The following is a 24,998-nucleotide window of genomic DNA, read 5'->3' on the forward strand; positions in this document are numbered from 1 at the left end:
ACTGGCCGGACCAGCTGCTGGAAGTTTATTCACACTCAGATCCTGTCAGTTTGTTGTTGCCACAACACACTGTGGGACGATATTGTTTTGTCAGCGGTCTGCGCGGTTGTCAGGAGTGTGTGGTGGTTGTAGATGTGGACACACAGAAGACAGATCTGCATTGTGTTATCATTATTATTATATATATTATTACTTCACAGTACACTGCACACTTCCCGCTGGAGAAGATACTTTTTTTGTTCCTGCATTGTTGTGTCCACTTGTGAATTCAGAAAATAATCATCCCCTTTTGTAGTAGCAAATTCATTAATCCCGACTCTACAGTCAGGAACTGATCTTACTGGCTTTGCTCCAGAGAAAGGAAACAAACTAAAGTGTCGGGTGGCTAAAGCACCAATCAGATGGATCGTCACGTGAAACCTTTCTGTTTTCTGTCAGGGTCATTAGAGCGGCCAGGAGTGTATATCACAGGGGGCAGAGGAAAACTCCTCATTGTCTTGGCAGCCCCTGTGTACAATAGATTGGTTCTCTTGAGAGCAGGCCGGGATAATGCATAAGCAACCGATCCTATTGACTTTTCTCCCGAGGAAGGAAATGAACTAAGGTGTCAAATAATTAAAGGATCCAGCGTTGCTGCCGATGAATCCCATGGATGCAGAGTGGCTGTGATGTGTGATGTCTCTGGGATTATGTGGACCTCCAAAGGACAGACTGACTCCCCTCACACTGTAATTACTCTTTCTTTTTAGTTCTCTTCTTCAAACCAGGCTTATGGAAAGAGATCTAGCTATGATTTCTCCTTTTTAATTAGCAGTGAAAGAGAATAAAAGACAGGAAATCTGTATTTAAGTGCCTTAGGAAAATGATCCACTGTAGGGGAACGTCATATGGCAAAGTTTAGCCGACAGGAGAGAGAGAGAGGGAGACAACAGGCCTCTGTAGGAGAGGAGGAAGAGATGAAAGTGGAGCTGTCATGAGGAGGAGTCAGGAGGAGTGAGGCCTCTTTTCCCACAGTCAACATCCTGCCTGGGAGATGAAAGACCTGGAGCAGTGGCACATGGCTCATAGCCCAGGCCCAGAAACAGGCCTTCATCGCGGGCGCGTGGGGACACACAGCTGGGTCCCCCCAAAGCCTGGGAGTCAGGAGTGGGTTTGATCTTGGGAAAGAGATTAGAGAGACACCAGCTTCCTACTATACTAGTATTATATTGTAGAACTATTGTCATTGGTTATTGTGTTTTCTGTATCAACGGCTGTTCGCAATGAAAATGGTTTCATATTATTATCATTGTTTTTGCCTGTTTTGCCAGAGAGAGGATGATATTTGGGAAGACAAAAAGAAATGGCGAAGGACAGACATACTGACCAATAGAGAGCTGACTCTCTCCCAGCCAGTGGTGCAGGAATGTCTCCCAGAGATTCCAGGCCAGGCATTTCCCTACACATTGGACAACTGTAGAGGGAGAGAGTGAGAGAGAGAGAGAGGGTGAGGAAGCGAGAGAGAGTGAGAGATAGACAGAGAGGATTTGTTTGTGATAAACTGAGTTTGGGAGAGGGTGATAGGGAGAGAGAGAAAGAAAGAGTGAGAGAGAAAGAGAGTGTGGGATTGAGAGAGAGAGAGAGAGAGAACCTCTAGCACAGTTAGCTAGTGTAAATAGAGTCTCCCTGCCCTCTGGTGTTTGGTCGGTGGGTCGTAACACACTCACTATTTTGTCGGCTCGATTTCTTCTGTAGTACTGGAGGTGTGGAACAGCTTACATGAATTCACTGACAAGCTAAACTCATACGGAATGTCATTAAATCTCTGCACTAAAATAGTTTTCACCAGCTAATTGCCTACCTACCAATCAAGCAAAAATATAGGCTAAAATCCTGTTGCGTCCAGTTTATTTTGCTATTAGTTCACTCAGACTGTGTGACACAGTTATTATTAACACAATTGTATAATTGATAATTGGTTTCATTATCATGTGACCTCAATCGACAATATATTTCATTCTTACCTTCTCCATACATACCAGTTTCAGGTTTTTCAATTTGGGATTACCTTTAATCTTTGACCTTTATCCATGTGTTGTTGTCAGTCTCAGTGTTGTCGTGTCAGAGTGAGTGTTGTTGTATTGTCAGGCTGAAAGTTGTCGAAATATTAGGCAAAGTGTGGTTGTATTGTCAGGCTGAAAGTTGTTATAATATTAGGCAAAGTATTGTTGTATTGTCAGGCTGAAAGTTGTTATAATATTAGGCAAAGTGTTGTTGTTTTGTCAGGCTGAAAGTTGTTGCAATGTCAGGCTTTGTTGTTGTATTGTCAGGTTGAATGTTTTTGTAGTGTCAGGTTTAGTGTGGTTTCTACCTAGTGTATGTTATTTTTATGGCCTGGACTGGCTGAATAGATCTGCAACAGTTCTACAGTAGTCAACTTATTCACTGAATTGTTTGTAAAAAAAATAATGATTCATCAAGGTAGTAGAACATACTTTAATACAGTTCTATTCTGAATCAGTGTGTCAAGTGAAAGGTAAAACAGTAAGAGCTCACGTCATTCATTTTTCATATTCAGCCAGTTGAGCTAGTGTGGCTAAATAAATCCATGGTTCAATGGCTCTCAATGACAAGAACATATGAATAATTTCCTGTCTAGAACCAATGTACAGTATATATTCAACCTGTGGTCTGCTCATTTATTCTTGATAGTGCTGGAGAGGTATATACCATATATTTTAAAATGAGTGTTTTTTTTTTATTCCACCTCATATTCACCAAAGGATCAGAGGGTGTTTCATTGAAGTGTTTGTATTCTAGCTGACACAATGATCCAGGAAAGTGTTCCCATTGAAACATATCGACCTCGCTTACAATCCGACCTTCAAGACTCAGCCACGCTACCTGTTCTCAGTGAAAGAGAAAAGGTGACTCACTCTCTTTTCTCTCCTGGCACATAATTCTGTTCTTTGAAAAAGAAAGAAGAAAAGTAATGAGAGGGGAAGGAAAAAGCTACTCTGCTCTGAACTCTCCCAGCTAATAAACCTCTACCTGATTAATGATGTGTTGTGATAATGTTACGATTCACATTAAAGAACGTCTGCTTAAAAAATCCATACAGCAAATTAAAAAGTGCATACACACGAAATGTAAATATGCGCATGTAGATATGTCGGTGATACATACTACATATATTCTATGTGGTTATTTATCAGACCGTTTGTAATGTTAATCACAAAGTATCGCAGCACACACACACACTGTATACAGAATATACCTATATGTGTACAGTGTAAGCCTGAGAAAGCCGTTCACACTGTGAACCAAGCTGAGCTCCACTAGTGTTTCTCACAGAGCTCAAAATAATGAGCTCATTGCTCTAGCCCTGAGGAAGTGGCTGGCAATTACTATGATCCATGTAACTGGGTTCAGCCTCAGCTCGACGGGATGTTCGATGAATATTCTCTCTCCCCGGATCCTCTCCCTCTCCGTTTCTTTCTCTCGTTCTCTCTCTTCCTCTCTCTGAGCCTCTCAGGGAGACGCGGTGAAGACCTGCTGCTGTTGCTGGGTATTGTTCTCTTTTGAACACAGGTAAAGTTTCAAAGGGCTGTCTGCTATTTGCTGAGATAGGCCTTTTCTGTTCTCCCAGCCGTGGGGGATCCTGAGGAGGACGATGAGAAGGATTTTCGTGGCGACAGTAAGAAGTTCTCTCGTCGTGTCTCAGAAGTAGTGTTACTGTGTGGGTGAAGAGGAGGGTCAGAGCTTAGGGTTGAATGTTGAAGTCAGTGTTTCGAGATGCAGTATGTTCTGCTCACTGATGTCTTACTGAGGTTGTAGTTTCCCATCATTGTCAAATTCACTAAATTAACATAAATTGGCATCAGTCCACCTGCCTTTGGCCTAAATTCTACCCAACGTACTGTATAGGACAATGCTAACCACCCTAATTACAAGGAGTCTACTGCTTTTAGAAGAGACTGAAACTAAACTAGAATAGGTGGACTTCCGGAATCTTCCCAGAACCCTTGGAGAAACTCAAGCATCAGTCGATGATTCATCATTTTGCCGGTTTCATTCGTTTCTGCGGGTTCTTGGAAGAACATTTAACGGCACAGTGAGACAACGCTCCTGGGGATCCTCAGAGAGGAGGCGCGGCGTGTTACAGGAGGAGCACATCTTTCAGAAGGGATACTTCTTTTGGCCCACGGGAGTCACGGTGAACAACAGACGCCTTGTCTTATAGCGGTGTGAATCCATGTTATTCAAAGCCGAGGGGCTGGCAGTGGGAACTTACTTGTAAACATTTCCATTTCCATGCCATTTAGCAGACACCCTGATCCAGAGATGCACTGTACCGATTGCATATATTTTCATACTTCTGTTGCTTCAAACCCCCAATACTGGCAGTGCCATCTGCGTTCCTAACTGCGGTGTTCTGGACATCGTATGTGTAAGAAAATCTGCCTGCAAACAATTCTGATCTGAGATATTCTGGCTGGAAATTGGGGTCATCCCTGAAAAAGTTCCCCCCACGACTGGTGTAGATGGAGTGTTTGCTAGATTCCATATATGGTAACACGAAGGTTAATTCTAAAGGATACAAATTTGACATAGCCAATCAATCTCCTGTTAATGAACGGACCGATGTGTTCTGACGGTTATTCAATCACTCGTTCTTTGATTGTTTGTTCTGCTGCAGCCGTAACCCAATGTCTGCAGTGCTTAATCATCTTCATCATGAGATTTTTCACTCGAGTAAAAGACAAAGAATCAGTCTAGCAAGGACAGAGAGAAAAAATAAGACCCAGCTAGGTCTTGTTTCTGTGTTGCCAATGCCTTTCTTGATTTGCAGTAATTAAAGCTGTACCTTGATTTGAGATGCGTGTAAAAACACTCTCGATTACAAAAACATGCAAATAATTTTCAGTTTAATTTCAATGCTGTTGAATAAGACCACTGTACATTTACATCCTTTGGAAAACTCCAGATGTATTTATATGCACTGTAGAAACTCCTGGGAAAGGGCATAGGTTATTCCAATGTTGTGAACATGAGTAGTGGCAAGTTTTTGTTATCTATAATATGTATATCTCCTTTGGAAAGTATTCAGAGGCATTGACTTTCATCATATTTTGTTCCATCATGGGATTAATTAATAATTGAAAAGTTTGTAAATTTGTGCCAATTTATTGAAAATTAAAAAGTGAACCGAACACCCTGATGTGTCTATGCTTTATGACCGTTTATCGTGACAGTCCAAATAGAGGTCAGATGCATCCTGGGTCCTTCGTTCATTCTTGGCCTGTCTCTAAAACTTCATTGGATTCCACCTGTGGCAAATTCCATTGATTGGACATTATTCACAAAGGCACACATCTATCTAAATAAGGTCCCACACTTCTCAATGCATTGGTTTTTGTTTCAGAACAAAAACCAAGCCCGAGTTGTCCAAGAACGAGCAACTCTACGTAGACCTCTGAGATAGAGTTGTGTCGAGGCACAAATGTGAAATATGGCCAAATACCCAATGACCACCCTAACAGATCTTTCTCTGCAGAGATGGGAGAACCTGTCAGAAGAAGAGCCATCTCAACTCCATCAATTAGGCCTTAGTGGTAAATGATAGAGTGGCTGCTGTCTGAAGATTTATTTTCTAGTCTGATGAAGTTCAAAATCTAACAATTTTACCATAATTCCAAGTGCTGCATCTGGCAAAAATAAGGTACTACCCATCACCTGACTAATACCAACTCTACAATGAAGCCGGGTGGTGGCATGCCATGCCATGGGGTTGCTCCTCATTCAGGATTGAGGGAAAGATGAACAGAGCAAAATACAGAAAGGTCTTTTAAAAACCTGATACTGTGAGCTCAAAGGACCTGAAACTGGGGCAAAGATTCCTCATTCAGCACAACACTGACCAGAAGCACACCACCAAGACAACATGGGTGTGGCTTCAGGCCAAGTTTGTGAAAATCTTTGAGTGGCCCAGCTAAAGCCTGGATTTAAACCCCACTGAAAATCGATGGGGAGAACTAGAGATCGTAGTTCACCAACACTCCCCATCCAATCTGAAAGAGCTTGAGAAGACCTACATGAAGAACTGAAAAAACTGCCCAAAGTCAGGTGTGCAAAGACATACCCAAGAAGACTCAAAGCTGAAATCACTGCCAAAGGCACTTCTACAGAATACTGAGTAAAGAGTCTAGAGTTTATATTCAATAAATTTGCACACATTTCTAAACAGGTGTTTTGATGGTACTGTTGTAAACCGTTTAAAAGCTTTAATCTTACATGGTATTTGATTTTGACTGGAAGATAAATATGGCAAATATATTTAATAAAAAAAATCTAGCACAATAATCTATTTTTAATAATGATACAATATGATCTGGATCACAGTTCATTCACGGTTATTAGTCATTTTATTCAATATCATTTCTAAAGTAATAAAATGTGTTTTTCATTACTCCCAGAACATATTAACAAGCTCTCTATATATCCTTATAGACTGATAGTTAATTGCATTTGGTAGAGGTGGGAATGGAATGCGATCAAGGAATGGCTTTGCTTGAATTAACAGCAAGGAAGGTTTTTATTAAGATGCTAGTTCTGTTTTGGGTTGCATATTTTATTCATACTTAATTTTACTGTGTATGGCACAATTGGCAGGGGGGAATTGTTTTCATTTTTATCCTTCTTTGTTATTCTCAACTCATCGTCACACCCGGCTAGTGTTTAGCAGGCAAATGTCACACGCATGCACACATGTGAATACACATGCACGCGCACACGCCAGTTCAGTATGAACATATCAGCAGGTGCTATTACATTCAATATCAACATATCAGCAGTGCTACTGGTCCTTAATGACTCACGATTATGTTCTGTATCAGCATATGAGAAGCGTCGGAAACCGGATGCCAGGGGTAGTTCTGAACACATTAATAGTTAAATAGTGGGACTGTTTGCAAGAGCATTGAGGGAGGGGATGGTTGGTGAGCGTTTCCACCATCGACGTTCAATCCGATGGCTCCGAGTTTGAGTCCTGCGAGAAGCGAGACATTTTTGTTGTTTCGGGAATTGTGTTGTTTTTGTAATCTTACCCTTAACCTTATTGCTAATCCTAACCTCAGTACTGTCATGCCTGACCTTAACAGTAACCTAACCCTAACCTTATTCCTAACCCTAACCTCAGTACTGTCATGCCTGACCTTAACCATAACCTAACCCTAACCTTTTCCCCTGCCCTAACGCCAGTACTGTCATGCCTAACCTTAACCCTAGGTCAACCATTAACCGTAATGTATATGTTATTCGTAAAGAGGTGATTTTCATTTTGAATCGATTACATTAAGGACCAACACAATAGCAAACTGTTAAGGAGCAACGTAACAGCGAGTCATTAAGGTACAATATCACCAGTGATGTTGACAGCGAATGTAATTTCATTGATATATGTCCATACTGAGCATAACCGCAGTTTCCAAAATAGTTCAAAAACAGAACGTAATTCTTGAGGGGTGTGCTTGACACATACTCACATTGTCACCATGGAATCTGATGTTAACCTTTTGACATTGAGGAGCTCATTATTAGTCCAGTAATGGACTTCTCCGGTTCCCTGTTCTTCACCTTTGTTTTCGAAGACATCCTATTATTTCTTATCAGCTGCTACTAAGCCATGCTGAGATGCGGACTGGACCTTGTTAACATGAGAGATTTCTCCACATGGAAAATATATTCCTCTGAGGCATCCATGTTTAGAATGCCTAGAATGGCCCTGTTGTCAAGGAAGTGACAATTGATGGCCCATAATGCACTACTCCTCCCTGTGGAGCGAAGCAGTCCTCAAAACCCGTCTGTCCATCTTTTTCTCTGTTTAATCTGCCTTCTTTCCCCCCTTTCTCTTTCCCCCACTCATTCTTTCTAAACCCCTCTTTCTCCAGCTCTCTTGCTTTCTTTCTCACACCACATGCCTTCCCTCTCCCCCCCCCCTATCTCTTTATTTCCTCTCTTTTGCCTCCTTCTCTGTCATTTACCCTCCATTTCTCCCCTTCTCCATTTCTCCCCCTCTCTCTCTCACTCTCTGCATCTCCCCTTTATCTGCCTGTTCTGTCTATGTCTCGCTCAAATATTCAACCTTCTAACCAGCCAAACCCCACATAGAAAAAGAGAGCAGCTATAAAAGCTAGAACAGTTATAACAGCTAAGGGCCTGATCTGATAAAGCCTTTCTTTCATTCCCACCAGTTAAACAGATTTGGTTGGTAGTATAGGTCTGGATTACTGGTATAGGTCTGGGTTGGTAGTATAGGTCTGGGTTGGTGGTATAGGTCTGGGTTGGTGGTATAGGTCTGGGTTGGTGGTATAGGTCAGGGTTACTGGTATAGGTCAGGGATGGTGGTATAGGTCAGGGTTACTGGTATAGGTCAGGGTTACTGGTATAGGTCTGGGTTGGTGGTATAGGTCAGGGTTACTGGTATAGGTCAGGGTTGGTGGTATAGGTCAGGGTTACTGGTATAGGTCTGGGTTGGTGGTATAGGTCAGGGTTACTGGTATAGGTCTGGGTTGGTGGTATAGGTCAGGGTTACTGGTATAGGTCTGGGTTGGTGGTATAGGTCAGGGTTACTGGTATAGGTCTGGGTTGGTGGTATAGGTCAGGGTTACTGGTATAGGTCTGGGTTGATGGTATAGGTCTGGGTTGGTGTTATAGGTCCAGGTTGGTGTTATAGGTTAGAGTTGGTGGTATAGGACAGGGTTGCTGGTATAGGGTTGAGTATAGGGACCCTGGGTCCCACCCCTCACCCCCACCACCATCCACCACCAGTGTATATGTAGTTGATTTACTGAGATTCACTGATTTATTGTGCCCAAGTGGCACACTATACATTACATGAGCTCTGGTCAAAATGAGTCCACTACATGGGGATTAGGGAGGCATTTGGGACATAAGCATGCTGTTGATTGTGACAATGTGAAATGTGGGTTGGTGAAAACTCCCATCCAGCTCAGCTGCGAGAAACGGTGGTTGTGCCAGAGGCATGACCACAGAGCAATTGCTGAGGCAGTCAAAGGCCTCGCTCAGGGTGTAGTTAGGCTACGTGGATAAGTATGGATGACAGTGAGCTCTGTGGGGTTGTCCACACGTTCGACTGTGTGCTGTGTAACTGCACGTAACAGGTTTCACATCTGAAAACGTGGGACGTCTCAAAGACACGGAACAGTCTTTACTAAGTAAGATGTAGGAAAATATCATTGCTAACAAATAGACCGTTTATACACGGTTTTTCGTCGCACCTTTCTTCCAGTAGCGAAGAGGATGTTTTCACTGTAATAGTGTATAACAGAAGAACGGCTACATTTTCAATTAAAAGAAGAATAAATACATCTGGCATTTATGCTTTACTGGTTTAGTGTGTAAAGATTTTTTTTTTGCTTTTTGCTTACGTTCACTGGACCTCTCTATGATAAATGTATAATATCTTAAAGAAACGGAATTTGGTTGATTACATTTTCACCCAGTTTCTTTCGCCAACTGATTACATTTCCCCCCCAATTTCAAACCTCACAGTGATTATATCTTAAAGAGGACAACAGATCCATAAGTTGGGTAAAATGTGCACCTGATTTTCTTTCATGAATGCCAATTGAGATTTACATTTGTGTGATTGTGCATTTGCTACGGCACATTCACTCAAGTTGTGCAATTTGTGACTGAAGCTTACGACTTGCTTGATATAAGCAATTGATGTAGTACTTTCCCCCTTTGGTGTTTGTCTGAAATCAGGTTGATTTAACATTGGAAAACTGAGCCATGTTGTGAGATGCAGCTGTCACAGAAATGAGAAATATGTTTTGTGTTCTGGAATAAAACCTGTAATCTACACGTCTTTAATCTATCAGACAAGCACGGCAGGCATAACAAGGAGTTGTCAATCAAGTTTCTCAGCGCTGCTACATTGAATGTAAAAAGAAAGACAACTTCCGTCAAGCTACCGATCTTGGGACTTTCCTTAAATGTAAAAGAAAACACACAAATGAACCCTGAAAAAAAAGTTATTTTAGCTGTATTGCTTAGTTAGCACTGAACAGGCGATGTGTCTGGTAAATAAGTGACAAATACTGTTCATGGTTGGGCAGTCTCCCCTGTGGATGGGCTTCACTTTAATATACTCAGAGATAAATAGCATTTGGGTGAATTTCCGACCCCCTGGTTCCAATAAGCACCTTCAGTCCTTCTCCTTTATCTAAGTCCATCATCAGCAAGCCCTCAGGTCATCTCTGTTCCCTGTATCCCTCTCCTCGTTCCATACCTCCATTCCTCGTTCCATCCATTCCACCAAACCCCTAATGCCTTCTCAGAGAGAGAGAGGGTCACTTTGCTCCACTATTTCAGCCTTCTATCCATGCATTCAACATCAGTAAACCCTTAATGCATTCTGCAAAAGGTAGAGGGGTCATCTCTCTCCTCCTCCATCCCTCCATCCCCAGAGGTCCCTCTAAAAAATGGGCCAACTCACTCCAGGAAGCGAGCCAGCGAACAGCGTTACTCATTAACATAATAGTTCCTGGAGGCAGTTGGGGTGTGACGAAAACTCTGACCTCTGGCCTTGTGTTCAAAGACGACCCCTGACTTAGCTCCTGGGTCGCATCCACTATCTTGCATTATGGATGTGGGCCTCCCAAATGCCCACCTAATACCTACATAGCACACTTTTTTCAAGGGGCTCTTATCAAAGCTAGTGTACTTGAAAGAGGATTGGTTGGCATTTGGGACCCAAGTCAATGCTTTCTTTGAATCCTCATCTGGAGACATCTCTGGAGCATCAGCTGGGGTCAGGTTGAAGATTTGAAAAAAAAAAAGAAATACTGGAGGCAATAGGCTGCAACTGAAGCTCATTGAACCCATAGCTAATACCGGAGTCCTGTACTGACCTTTCCTTACCTGGGTGGAGACCTGGGAACATGAGTTGAATGAAGAAGGAACATGTTGTTGGCTTTGAAATGAGTAGTTCACTCTAAATCCATCTTTCAGTGTTCTGTTCAAAAGTCAACTAATGTGATTGCCAAAAATACACAACGTACACATACTTTCAGATACAAGTCCAGCCACAGACACAAGTGAGGTTTCTTCTAATGCCGGTCGTTATTTGAGGAGAAATGACAAGTTGAGTGTCTCGTTTGATCCCGCAACCTTTCTGGGTACAGCAGTCACTGACAGCTAGATGGCCCTGCCCCCCAAACTCGTCTCCGTAACAGTTTTTATCTTTGTACAGCGACTATTCTGATTGGTGGATTTTGGATTTCCTTTTTGCCCCTCCAGATTCTGGTCATCACTCAGGCAGGATTTGGAGTACAACATTACACTTTAAAGGCTGTAAAAGCTGTCAATCGCACAATTACAAATCATTTTCACTACCTGGCATCCTAAAAGGTAGGAAGTAGGTGGTATGAAATACAATGCAAAATAGCTGTCTTTAATATGGAGAGAGGGATTTGGGGAAAAACTCTTAATCTTTAAATCCTTTAAAACTTAAAAAAAAATGGTGTTAAAGAAATTGCCACATTTTTTTTACAAGCTATCTGTTTTAGTGCTGGTAGTCTGGGCAAACTTGACGATTTCACGCCTCAAATCAATTGTTTTTCTCTTTTGCTAAATCAATTTATGCTTGGGGCAGATCTGCCCTACAGGCAACGTTCCCTTTGATATGCTTCCCATCTCAGACGAACACGGCATCCCAGCCAGAGTTAACTTCTTTGTAGGGTTTACCATTGGCTGTTCACACTCCCAGATGTAGCTTTACCAAGTCCAACATTGACTTTATCTCCTGCGCAGCACTCAGGCTTTGAACAATGGCAGTTGGAGGTGAATTTACGGATGTAACTTTGAGTTGGTCGGTAGCCGATGTGGTGGGAATAAAATTATAAAGAGAGAAGATCCTTGAGGCGCGACGTGCCTTGAAGACTGTGTCCTTCAAACAGCCTGGCGATGAGAAAGTGTTTGTGAGCGTGAGCGATGAATAAACATAAACACACTCTGTCTCTCATTGTATATAACCCTTCCTCTCCGCTCTTCCTCGCTCGTCTCTGTCTCTCTGCCACCTCTTTCTTCTCCCTCAGTCTTTCTGTCTCAGTCTTTTGTTTGTTCTCGCATTCTGTCAGACAGTGACCTTTGCTTGGAGGGCAAATATGACAACTTGGGAATAAGTAATCATGGTTCAGTCGGCCCACTTCTGGAACATAATCAGGACATCAGTGAAACGGATCATTTGTCTGTGTTTAGTTGCCAACGACTGGGCAGAAATGAGACATCAAGCACATCCAATTTAGTAGTTCACAGATTCAGCGGGGGGAAAAAGCTGAATCTAATTGTCAGCATATAGCTACAGATGTGCTCATAAGTTTGCATATTTGTGAAATTTTGGCATAGATTTAAAAAATATGACTTATCATGCAAAAAAACTTATTTTATTTAAGGATAGTGATCATATGAAGACATTTATCATCACATAGTTGTTAGGCTCCATTTCAAATCATAATGATAACCGAAATCATCCAAATGGCCCTGATCAAAAGTTTACATATCCTTGAATGTTGGGTCTTGTTACAGACACACAAGGTGACACACACAAGTGAAAATGGCGTTTTAAATTGCAATTAGTGTCTGTGTATAAATAGTCAATGAGTTTGTTAGCTCTCACGTGGATGCACGGAGCAGGCTAGATACTGAACCATGGGGGAGCAGGAAAGAACTGTCAAAAGACCTGCATAACAAAGTAATGGAACTTTATAAAGATGGGAAATGATATAAAAAGATACCCAAAGCCTTGCAAATGCCAGTCAGTACTGCTCAACCACTTATTAAGAAGTGGAAAATTCTGGGATCTCTTCATACCAAGCCAAGATCAGGTAGACCAAGAAAGATTTCAGTCAAAACTGCCAGAAGAATTGTTCGGGAAACAAAGAAAAACCCACAGGTAGCCTCAGGAGAAATACAGGCTGCGCTGGAAAAAGACAGTGTGGTTGTTTCAAGGAGCACAATACCATGATACTTGAACAGAAATAAGCTGCATGGTCGAGTTGCCAGAAAGAAGCCTTTACTGCGCTAATGTCACAAAAAAGCCTGGTTACAATATGCCCGACAACACCTTGACACACTTCACAGCTTCTGGCACACTAATATTGTGTGAAGAGACCAAAATATAACTTTATGGTCACTACCATAAGTGCTATGTTTAGAGGGGGGTCAACAAGGCCTATAGTGAACAGAATACCATCCCCATTGTGAAGCATGGTGGTGGCTCACTGATGTTTTGGGGGTGTGTAAGCTCTAAAGGCACATGGAATCTGATTGATGGCAAGATGAATCCAGCATGTTATCAGACAATACTGGCAGACAATTAACATTTTTCTGCACGAAGGCTGCGCATGGGACGCTCTTAAGCTTTCTAGCACAGCAATTACTCTAAGCACAAGGCCAAGTTGACCCTCCAGTGGTTACAGCAGATAAAGGTGAAGGTTCTGGAGTGGCCATCACAGTCTCCTGACCTTAATATCATCAAGCCACTCTGGGGAGATCTCAAACGTGCAGTTCATGCATGACGACCAAAGATTTTGACCTGGAGGCATTTTGCCAAGACGAATGGGCAGCTATACCACCTGCGAGAATTCTGGGCCTCATAGACAACTAATACAAAAGACTACATGCTGTCATTGATGCTAAAGGGGGCAAATACACAGTATTAAGAACTAAGGGTATGCAGACTTTTGAATAGGGGTCAGTAAAAAAAAAAGTTTTCTTTTATGATTATGCCATTCTGTTATGACCTACAGATGGATGTGAATCCCATAAGAAATAAAAGACGTGTTTTGCCTGCTCACTCATGTTTTCTTTACAAATGGTACAATGGTACATATATTACCAATTCTCCAAGGGTATGCACATTTTTGAGCACAACTGTATTTTAGAAAAATACCATAAGCAGATGGGCCTGGTTGATGGTTGATACTAGTTCGTAACGGTTTGTATCTCCAATGGAGTGTGGTCCGTGTCTTCTTCACACAATATTGCAATGAAGAGGAGCACTCCCGGCAGATGTGTCTCAAACATGATGTGTTTACTTACGACCACCAACATGGTACAGCTGAAGTCTGCCTACTGTAGATGGTTAGGAAGCTGTGAAGCTTCTCTGGATAACAATCTTAGATCGGCTCTCCAGATGAAGTCGTCTGCGTTTTCACAGGTGGTCATAGCATGGTATGATATTTGTTTGCCAAACCCTCTCCCTCTAAACAGGGGCCTATTGGGAACAGTGTCCTGTTTGTACTTTCTCTGTAACAGTCGGCTCTAGCTCCTGACTGAGATTCTCGGCTTGTTTCCTTGTGACTGAAATGCTTATGGACAACTGCTCATGCAGCGTGCATTGAAAACCCGTGTGTGAGGTGTTACTTTAGGAGGCTCGTGTGTGCTCACACACATGCCTGGGAGGAGGGGGGTTCAGTGATACTCTGTATGTGTATTACAGTTTTTCTCGATTTCTTACAAGCATCAGTCAATACTGAAACCACAATAACAAAACTCTTCACACTGTGTGCATTACAAACATGCATCGTTGCAAAACAGTTAATCTCACCACCAGAACACTTCATACATGTCTCAAAACAAGCTTGTTCCACCAAAACGCTGGCAACAATTCTCCCTCAGAAACACACACTGTCACTCATAACACACTGACCTAAAAAACACAACAAGGATCATTACATGAATGTGGGTTTTTTAAATTACAGTGGGGAGAGCTAGTATTTGATACACTGCCGATTTTGCAGGTTTTCCCACTCACAAAGCATGTAGAAGTCAAATTTTTATCGAGGGTGCCTCCTCGACCCCATGCACCAGGTCCCAATCTAGCTAATTTGTATGTATGTTTCCCTTCTGCTCCCCACATTGTGGCTCATTGTTCTTGTCGTGTTTGCATGTTGTGTGTGTTGCTTTGTTTGTAAGTACGCGTTCCATTGTATATTGTCGTTTTTGCTGCTTTAGTCAGCCCTTTGCTTTTGTGTGTTTTGTGCTCGGTGTTTGTTTATTTCTTATCAATTAAAGTATCCACACCGACTACCCCTGCCTGCACCTGGTTCCTTGTCCAAGCAACACTGCACTACACCACCTGTTGTGACATTTCCACCTCCATGCTTCACGGTTGGGATGGTGTTCTTGGGGTTGTACTCCTCCTTTTTCCTTCAAACACGGCAAGTGGAGTTTAGACCAAAAAGCTCTATTTTTGTCTCTTCAGACCACATGACCTTCTCCCATTCCTCCTCTGGATCATCCAGATGGTCATTGGCAAACTTCAGACGGGCCTGGACATGCGCTGGCTTGAGCAGGGGGACCTTGCGTGATTTTAATCCATGACGGCATAGTGTGTTACTAATGGTTTCCTTTGAGACTGTGGTCCCAGCTCTCTTCAGGTCATTGACCTGGTCCTGCTGTGTAGTTCTAGGCTGATCCCTCACCTTCCTCATGATCATTGATGCCCCACGAGGTGAGATCTTGCATGGAGCCCCAGACCGAGGGAGATTGACCATCATCTTGAACTTCCATTTTTAATAATTACGCCAACAGTTGTTGCCTTCTCACCAAGCTGCTTGCTTATTGTCCTGTAGCCCATCCCAGCCTTGTGCAGATCTAAAATTGTATCCCTGATGTCCTTAGATAGCTCTCTGGTCTTGGCCATTGTGGAGAGGTTGGAGTCTGTTTGATTGAGTGTGTGGACAGGTGTCTTTTATACAGGTAACAAGTTCAAACAGGTGCAGTTAATACAGGTAATGAGTGGAGAACAGGAGGGCTTCTTAAAGAAAAACAAACCAGGTCTGTGAGAGCCGGAATGCTTACTGTTTGGTAGGTGATCAAATACTTATGTCATGCAATAAAATGCAAATTCATTATTTAAAAATCATACAATGTGATTTTCTGGATTTTTGTTTTAGATTCCGCCTCTCACAGTGTGCCTATGATAACAATTACAGACCTAAACATGCTTTGTAAATAGGAAAACCTGCAAAATCGACATTGTGTCAAATACTTGTTCTCCCCACTGTATTTTTAACAAAAATCTGTATTTGATCAAAGAATAAGAAAAACACTTCGCTTTAATGACTTTACTAAAGTATATGGAACTAGAATGAATCACAAATGCAGCAATTTGAAGGAATATCCTTTATTTTTCTACATCTTAGCCTTTAGTAAATTTTACTTTTGAAAGTTCAAACAAAAAAACGAATTCCAGGGCTGCAACAAAAACAAACAAACATCAACAAGTATAATATAATCACTAGCCTCTGTGTATTGTAGGGGACAATGCGTGGTTTGTGTAACAGCAAACCATCATTGGACAGTGCTGCACACATTGTGATGTTAGCTCCTCTCTGGACTGGGACATCCACGGTAGCTCTCTGTCCAATCACATTTCTTCCCCTGCGGTGTGTTTTTACCAGGTTGAATCCAGCTTCATCCACAAAGATGAATTTATGTGCAGTTTGACTGGCTTCCATATCCATTACTCTCTAAAAAAACAGTAAATCCATAGTTTTACAGTACTTTATATTATGTGTAAATGTGTAAATATCCTGTTTGGTTATTGAACAGACATCTTACCTGGATATATTGATACCGGAGTTCTTTCACACGTTCACCGTTTCTCTCAAAGGGCACAGTGTACAACACTTGGGTTGGTTTTCAGTTGAAACCGCAATCAACTGTGTTTGTATTGATTAAATATTATAACATAATTAACATTTTCTAACAAATATCAAACATTTTCTTTATATTTCAGTCTGGTTGCTGCAGAAATGCACACCAGTTGTTTTGAATGTGTTTTCAACCGTTTTGAGAACAGTGTGTAAGCATTTGAGAAAACGTGTTGTGAATGTATTGTTTTGTAGGTGGTTGAGTTTGAATGAGAAAAGAGTTCATGGATTTTGGGGAATGTGTTCATTGAATGCATTTTGTGTGAAAGCAATGAGGAATTATTCTCAGTTTGGTTCATATCCGTTTTCCTGACTGTGTGAAGAGTTTTGTTACTGTCACTTCTGTATTGTTCGATGCTTGTAGGCAATCGTGAACAACTGTTATAGACGAGTGGCAAAACGCTACCCTAACAGGGTTCTGGGTGCTGCAGAATGGAAGCCTGTGAATACAGCTGTGAAGGTTTCAGTTGAGACGCCCATGAGTTAAGAACGTAACAGGAAATCACATAAACACAAGCACGGCATTTACACGAGCAGCCCTATTCCGATTTGTATTTTATTAAAGGCTAAGTCGACATAGCCAGCCCGCTTGTGTTGTGTCCACTGTAATTTTAAACAATAAGATCAGCTCTAAAAAATAATCACATGCGGAGAGATCTAATGTGATTGGTCAGTAGATCAATCCTTTAGGGAAAATTGTGCCATTTGTCTTGTAAATTGCCCAGGACTGTTTCAAACCTGCTCAAATGTAATGCATTACTTAGGGAATAGTGTCAAAGGTAGTGCCCTATCTAAGGAATAGTGTCAAATGTAGTGCCCTACCTAAGGAATAGTGTCAAATGTAGTTCCCTACCTAGGGAATAGAGTGCCATTTGGATCATCCCCATGTCATTCCCTGACCAGTGTCTGATTAGGAAAACAGAGAGATTATCATCAGCGTTACTTTAAACCTGCTGCTCTGTTTTACTGAGCTGTCAGGCCTGGCACAAAACAACTAATCCTGTCTGCAACACCTCTCTGTCTCGCTGTGTGTGTCTGTGTGTGTGTGTGTGTGCCTGTGTGTGTGCGTGGGCCTGTGTGTGTCTGCGTGGGGGTGTGTGTGTGTGTGTGTGTGTCTGAGTGTGTGTGTGCGTGTTCCCATGTGTGTGTGCCCGTACATGTGTGTGTTTGTGTGGGTTTGTGTGTGGGTGTGTGTTTACCCGTATTACTGTGAGGATTAAACGTCCTAGTTGCACATGAAAAATCGACCGACTCAAGGGCCTTTTTCCATTGCTCACATGTAAGAAAGGCAATCTTAGGCTTGAGGTTGAGGTTAGGGTTAAGGTTAGGGTTAGGGTTAGGGGACATTTTGGGATTAGGGGATAAGGAAAATTGGATTTTGAATGAGAATAAATGTTTAACTCCAGAAAGTCTTCATACATTTCAGAGTGAGTGAGTGTGTGTAGAAAAACCAGGGTTGGTGTGTGTGTGTGTCTGTGTGTTTGTGGCCCCATGCCTGCCATGTCGATCGGAAGGCCATCTCCTTTGTGTGTAAGACCTAAACTAACGTTCCAGTGTTGCTGTATGTATGATTTTTTAAGTATGTGTGTGTGTGTGTGTGTGTGTGTGTGTGTGCGTGCGGTCACCAACCAAGTACCATCCTCATCCTTACCATGTGGGGACATCTGGCCCTCTGTCAAAGACCAAAACCACAGGTGTCTCTCACCTGTTCTGGCTGGTTGGCTGGCTGGCTGTCTGGCTGACTGTCTCTCCCTGGCTTCTCCCCTCTCTCTTCTCTCTGTCTGTTATCGTTGTTATTCCTGACTGGAAGCTTTTTGAATCGTTTGTTTTACTCTTCCAGAACGTTGAAATTCAGGGCAGTGGTCCGGTCTCCCTGTGGATCTATCGAAGACTGAGGTAAATATTACCATTCCATACTTCTGTCTATTTCTGTTCTGCAACAATCTGTGACACACAGTAATAAAAAGAGTGTAAAATATATAATTATAAAAATTATTGTGCATGTGAGGAAGGCCCTCTAAGGTAATCACCTAAAAGGAAATCAAACTGTCAGCGAGCTCTGACAATTCCCAAAACACTGGGTCGACAACTACTTCAGTATATCTATACAAAACATCCATATTCATTGCCACACCCCAGACTACGTTGAAGGCCGAGTATGACCCTTGGGTCTAAATGAATTGGATACTCCGGGTGAAGAAGGTGAAAGAGAGAAGTCTGCTGCTCTAGAAGCATGGCTTAGTAACATAAAGATTCAGTTACAGAAGGAAGAGCCCCCCTTAGGTGAAAAAATATCAGTCTAAGCTCCACAGTAAAAAGCGAAAAGTTGCACACTCACATCCACTGGCTCTGGGTTTATTTGACCAACTTTTGGGCTAAAGAGCATCCTGCTGGGCTATTAGCAGAGGGGACCTAGACTTGGGGCTGTTTGCAACGCCAGACTAAGTCCTTATTAGTAGCAGAGCTGAGAGGAATCCTATGAGAGGCAGGATTTAGACAGAGTGTTTGAAGTGCCTTATTTAGTTCCACATATGAAACCTGCTCATGCTAATGGGTCATTGCCAGGTGTTAACTGAAACACATAAAGACGCTTGGTCATTAAAACCCAGACTGTTTTACCTTCTCGCATGAGCTGCTGTATCTGTAATCCGTCCCTAAGTGAACAGATGTCTGTTTGAACTCAACTGAACAAAGTGTCTGAACTCTTCGAAATAGTCTGAAATGGTCTTTAAGAAACAGCACTACATTAATACTGTAGGTTATTGCTTTTGTGTTTCTGGTTTACTAGGGGTAAAAAGGTAGAACCTTTGCAGAAAAATATATTGATGTCTGATTTGCTATTATCATCTTGCCTTGTGACAAAACCTGCTCAGTATGTGCAGGAGAGCAGAAGGTCAAGACATGTCCTGGGATACCAAAACATTTGTTTGTTTCGACACTGCTCAACTCATTTCAATATGTTGCCTGCAATTACCTTCACAAACAAAAGAAAACATCCCTCAACTGGGATTCAAACTTCGATCATCCAACAATGAAGATACAGTCTACAGTTTTCTAAAAAAAAAATGTATAGTCTATGGTTGAAGGGATCCACATAGCTTGCCAATATACATTTTCAGGAGACAGTACAGTCTCAGACAATATTACAGTTTAAGCAGTCAGTACAATTTAAACAGGGAATACAGGTTCAGCAGTCAGTAATGGTTCAGCAGTCAGTACAGGTTCAGCAGTCAGTACAGTTAAAGCAGTAAATACAGTTTAATCAGTCAGTACAGTTTAAGCAGTGAATACAGTTTAAGCAGTCAGTACAGTTTAAGCAGTCAGTACAGTTTAAGCAGTGAATACAGTTTAAGCAGTCAGTACAGTTTAAGCAGTGAATACAGTTTAAGCAGTCAGTACAGTTTAAGCAGTGAATACAGTTTAAGCAGTCAGTACAGTTTAAGCAGTCAGTACAGTTTAAGCAGTCAGTACAGTTTAAGCAGTCAGTACAGTTTAAGCAGTGAATACAGTTTAAGCAGTCAGTACAGTTTAAGCAGTGAATACAATTTAAGCAGTCAGTACAGTTTAAGCAGTCAGTACAGTTTAAGCAGTCAGTACAGTTTAAGCAGTGAATACAGTTTAAGCAGTAAGTAGAGTTTTAGCAGACAGCTTACATGAACCCTGATATAACTCGGTTAAGAACAATGTCAAATCATGTTGTCTGCGACTTGCAGATCATCAGGTAGAGAGAAAGGTATAAGAGACACAAAGGGTCAAGCAACAGATGCAAAGAGATGATGAGAGAATGAGGTGAAGATAAAGGCCAAAGCACAGAGAGAAGGAGCCAAAGGGAGAAATTGAGAGAGAGAGATATGTAAAGAAAGATAGAAATGGGCAGACAGGTGAACAGAGAGACCGGTAGAGATAGAAATGGGCAGACAGGTGAACAGAGAGACCGGTAGAGATAGAGATGGGCAGACAGGTGAACAGAGAGACCGGTAGAGATAGAGATGGGCAGACAGGTGAACAGAGAGACCGGTAGAGACAGAGGTCATTTTGGTGGAGGACAAGTGGACAGGAGGGCCCCTGCTGAGTTTTAATCCTGCCTTGGGTCACGAGGGGTCAGACACACACAGCCAACTCAGTCCTCTGCCCAGACGAAGTGTCAGGCAAAAAGAGGGGCAGACAGAACACCCTCTGTACCGCCTCCCGTAACCAATGGCAACTGTACATTCCAGTCAGTCCCTGAGGATGTGTGGGATTTCAGAACGCCACATCTGGCAACACGTGAAACCACATACATTGCATTTTAAGTTTGCAGTGGGGCTCCCTCCCAAAAAGCCCCCTGTAACCTATGTAGACCACTGCTTTTGAGTCCAGTGGTTTGACTGGGCTACTTTTAAGAGTGAGCGATGTGGTGACCGTCTGACCAGTGATGTGTAACAATGCCAGTGTTCAATTTCCCTTTTTCGGGGGTTTGTGATTGACAGTGAATGAGGGCGATGAGAGAGAGAGAATTAGAAAGAGAGGGAGAAAGAATGAGAGAGGGTCTCTCCCTAAAAAGGAGAGAAAGAAGAGGATGACATAAAGAACGATATTGTGTCTAAGAGCCTGTGTCCTCTGTGACAGTAGCTTCATTGAAACTCCTGAAGCCAAGAGAGACCCCACATCCACCTCCTAAAACCACCAAGAAATACTACACATCCAATTCCACCACTGAAGAACACCTTAATCCTGCACCCACACAGCAGTCACACAACCGACTCCCAGCATGCAGAGCGAGTGAGACAGAGATTATGTTGTTCAGACTATAACTTGCACAGGAAGGGGGCTTGGTGTTTTATGATCTCTCTGCGGCACAACCTGGATATCAAACTTCCTGAAGCTCAGGAAATTCTTGCCCCAAAGGCTGGATTTCGTGTCGGCCATCTCTGATCTTGAGATTTTAATCACGTTGACAACCTCATCTTAGATCCAAGGCTGGTTTCTCCAGATCCACTGTGCCCAAGTGGAGAACTCTTGAGAAAGGTTCACTTCTCACACCGGCCAAAACAGAAGCCAAAAAACCCCCAGCATGTTTGTAAACTCAGGCAGTAGAGTTAACAGTGTAATCTTCTGTTGCATAGCACACATGGTCCCCGTTCCTCATCACAGACCCACTAGGAGTGACAAAGGAATAGAGGGAAAGAGAGAGAAAAGGAGAGAAAGGGGCAGAATAAAGGAGAGACGAGGAGGTGAGGAGAAGGAGGAAAACAGGGAGGAGGGAGAGAAAGAGAGAGGGGAGAAAGGAGGAGAAATAGAAAAAGAAGAGAGACAAAGAGAGAGGTGCGGAAGAGGGAGTTGGTGAGCAGAGCTGTGGGTGGCCAGGGGGGGGTGTGGAGACAGCAGCTGGGCCCAGTATGTGAACCTGGTCATCAATAAATGATCAGAGACGGCCATCTGGAAAAAGACTGGGCTCAGCCAGAACAGGCCCGGCTTGGCAGTGTAGAAGATAGGGGTAAGGCGTTGCTGGGGTGCTGTGTGGGCCCACAGAACTGCTTCACACACACACACACATGCATACACACACACACGTGCATACACACATACACATTTAGGAGCCACACGCACACACACGTACAAGCAAGAGATATGGGTGATATGGATGCATGCGTAAAAACCTTCAACAACACACACACACACACACCAGAAACACACAAACACCCACCCACACACACATGGTTGTGACATAGGAGGGAGAACGGCAGATTCCCAGTCACAAAGGAGGACCGTGGCTCCGTGACGTGGAAGGACGTTGGGGTGTCTCCGTGACGTAGGAGTGACCTGACCCAAGGTCCTCCACACCACAGTCGTTAACACAGACCAGGGCCTCAGATTGCCACTGACCCGGCGTACTTTCTCGCTCTGATTTACATGGAAATCACATGCGAGACATTTATTATACAGATCTTATGCTGATCGTAGCAATCTGACTCCTAACAGTCTTTTGTTTTTTCGGAGGGGCACAGGACCGAACTCTCTTTCGGACCATAAAGGTTCACTGTGTTGACTGTTAAAGGAATATTTCGGATTCAAAACGGTTTAGCATAAAGTGCATGACAAGATTTGACAGTGAGTGAGTGTTCTTGAGATGTCATCAGATGATTTTTTGCAACAATAACTCCTCTGTGCAGCACAACGGGAATTTGAAAACAAGACAAAAACATTCCTGGGAATGAAGAGTTCACGGTCTCGGTCATGGCTGTCCACTGCTTGGAGAACTCCCTGTTGGATAATGCCTTAAAGTCCCGGCCCTCGCCCTGGAGGGACACAAAGAAAACACACTCCCCTGTACATGTCTGTTACAGCACTAACACACATGGTGCCCTACTCCCTATGTAGTACACTACTTCCGGCCAAGGCTGTGTTAAAAGTAGTGCACTACGAAGTGTGGTGGGACCCGTTTGGGACTCAGACATAATGTGTTTTTGTAGTTACTTTCTAAACGCTGCAGGTTGCTAATATGTCTCCTCACGGGGAGTAACTGTTAACGGTGAGAAACTTTTTTTGTGTACATCAACATTTCTGACAAAGTGTCTCGAGGGGGGGGGCAGTCAGATGTGTACATATAGTAAGTCTTCTGGGCTGCCATGCATTAACTAATGGCTGAAATCTACCACTCTGGCCTGAGGAGAAAGAGGTGAAAGGAGAAAGAGGGGCGATGGCGTGAGAGGAAGGGTGACACCCCTACATGACGGAGGTGCATGGAGCTAAAGTTAGCCTCCTGCTGCCCCCCACACTGTATGAATCACAAAGGTCTCAACTAACTCCCAAACACATTCAGGAAGCAGGAAGAGAGGAAGACAAGAGCGGGGGAGGGAGAGTGAGAAGAAACAGAGAGAGACAGAGAGTGTGAGAGAGATAGTGAGAGAGAGAGTGAGAGAGAGTGAGAGTGAGAGAGAGAGAAATAGTCATCCCAAACCATGAGGTTCTTCAAAGACATTTTTTTCTCTCCAAAACGGTCCAATCATGTAGAGCACAGCAAACCAGGGTCACATGATGACAGCAGTGTTCCATCTGTGTTTTATAACTTCCTCTCCGTACCACAGTAATTAGACAAAGTACATTATCATTACAGCTATTAACATATGCCTATGTTGCTGTTACCCCGAGGTTATCACATATTCAACATATGCATCCTAATCTTCCCAGTTCCCTCATCTGTAATATACAGGCCATGTTGACCTGGATGACTTCCTTACTGTAACTGCACAGAGCCACTGGGGCCTGCTCACGATTCAACTTCATTCTTTCTTTCTTTTTTTTTTAATATCAAACAGTCAAGCCATTGTTAGTGCTATGTGTTATGCTAATAAGGAGCTAAGGAAAATGGCTTTTCAAGTCCAGGTTATTACTCCTCCAGATTACTTTTAATCAGGCTACAACAAAAGACCGACTGCAGACCCAGACTTGTTAGGGATTGGTGGCTCATTGGATTTCCATCCAGCTCTGAGCCTTTTATCTCTGGCTGTGTAGCAGTCTGGCTTAACGCTGTCTGGGTGTGGGCTGAAGGGGTAGCGGAGGAGAGGGAGCTGTCTGGAGAGGGGATGGAGGGGGCAGGAGTGCAGCCTGTCTGGGAGGGCTCAGAGTGGTGATGGAAGGGCTGGTGCATGCTGGATAAAGGCTGGCTGTTGGGGGGCTTGGAAAGGGCTGTGTGCTGAAGGGGCTAGGGGTGTTGGTTGGATGGAGGCAGGCTGTCGGGACGGCGGGGAGAGCAGGCTGGGAGAGGGGTGCGGACCCGAGTGTCGGCCGGCAGGGAGAGGGCTGACTCAATGGGGAGCGGGTGGGGAGAGGGGGGGTGCAGGAGTGGGGCTATGGGCATGGGGGCATCTGGCCTGGGGGCTGTCGTGAGGAGTCACGCTTTGAGGAGCCCCCGATCAGCACTTTTTACAGACTCTTATTAGACAGCAAAATCCTTGAAAACCAACGGCTCAGAAAATCTATACAATGCAGAGACCCAGAGCGCAGACTGACAGGCTCCCACTGAGAAAATTCTTTTCAAAGATGACTTTTTAACGTTTTTTCAGCATTTTGTCAACATCTTTTCAGCATCTTGCACTCAAAAGGTTGTCTCAAAATGTATTACATTTAAAGGCTTTTTCCAACCATACTGTATCTCTCTGTTATAACATTTTTATTGAGCAACGAGGAAGGCTGTTATATTAACAAATCTATGTCTCTGTTTTCTCGTCCTCGTTCTGGAACTGAGCTGCAAGGAAGGAAAATGCCCTGCCTTCAACCTCAATAGAACACATT

The 24,998-nt window shown here is 43.1% G+C and overlaps 1 long non-coding RNA gene across 8 annotated transcripts in view; it reads left to right on the forward strand.

The window, feature by feature from the left end:
* The window catches only part of LOC105016605, a 154,146-nt gene that overhangs the window by 92,186 nt on the left and 36,962 nt on the right, over positions 1-24,998 (forward strand). For all 8 annotated transcript variants that reach the window (XR_003777155.1, XR_004574583.1, XR_002198000.3 and 5 more), the window contains one exon: positions 18,565-18,620. This is a non-coding gene — a long non-coding RNA (uncharacterized LOC105016605). The remainder of the gene's footprint in view (positions 1-18,564; positions 18,621-24,998) is intronic.

Source organism: Esox lucius, chromosome 16 (genome assembly GCF_011004845.1).
Source record: "Esox lucius isolate fEsoLuc1 chromosome 16, fEsoLuc1.pri, whole genome shotgun sequence".
NCBI lineage: Eukaryota > Metazoa > Chordata > Actinopteri > Esociformes > Esocidae > Esox > Esox lucius.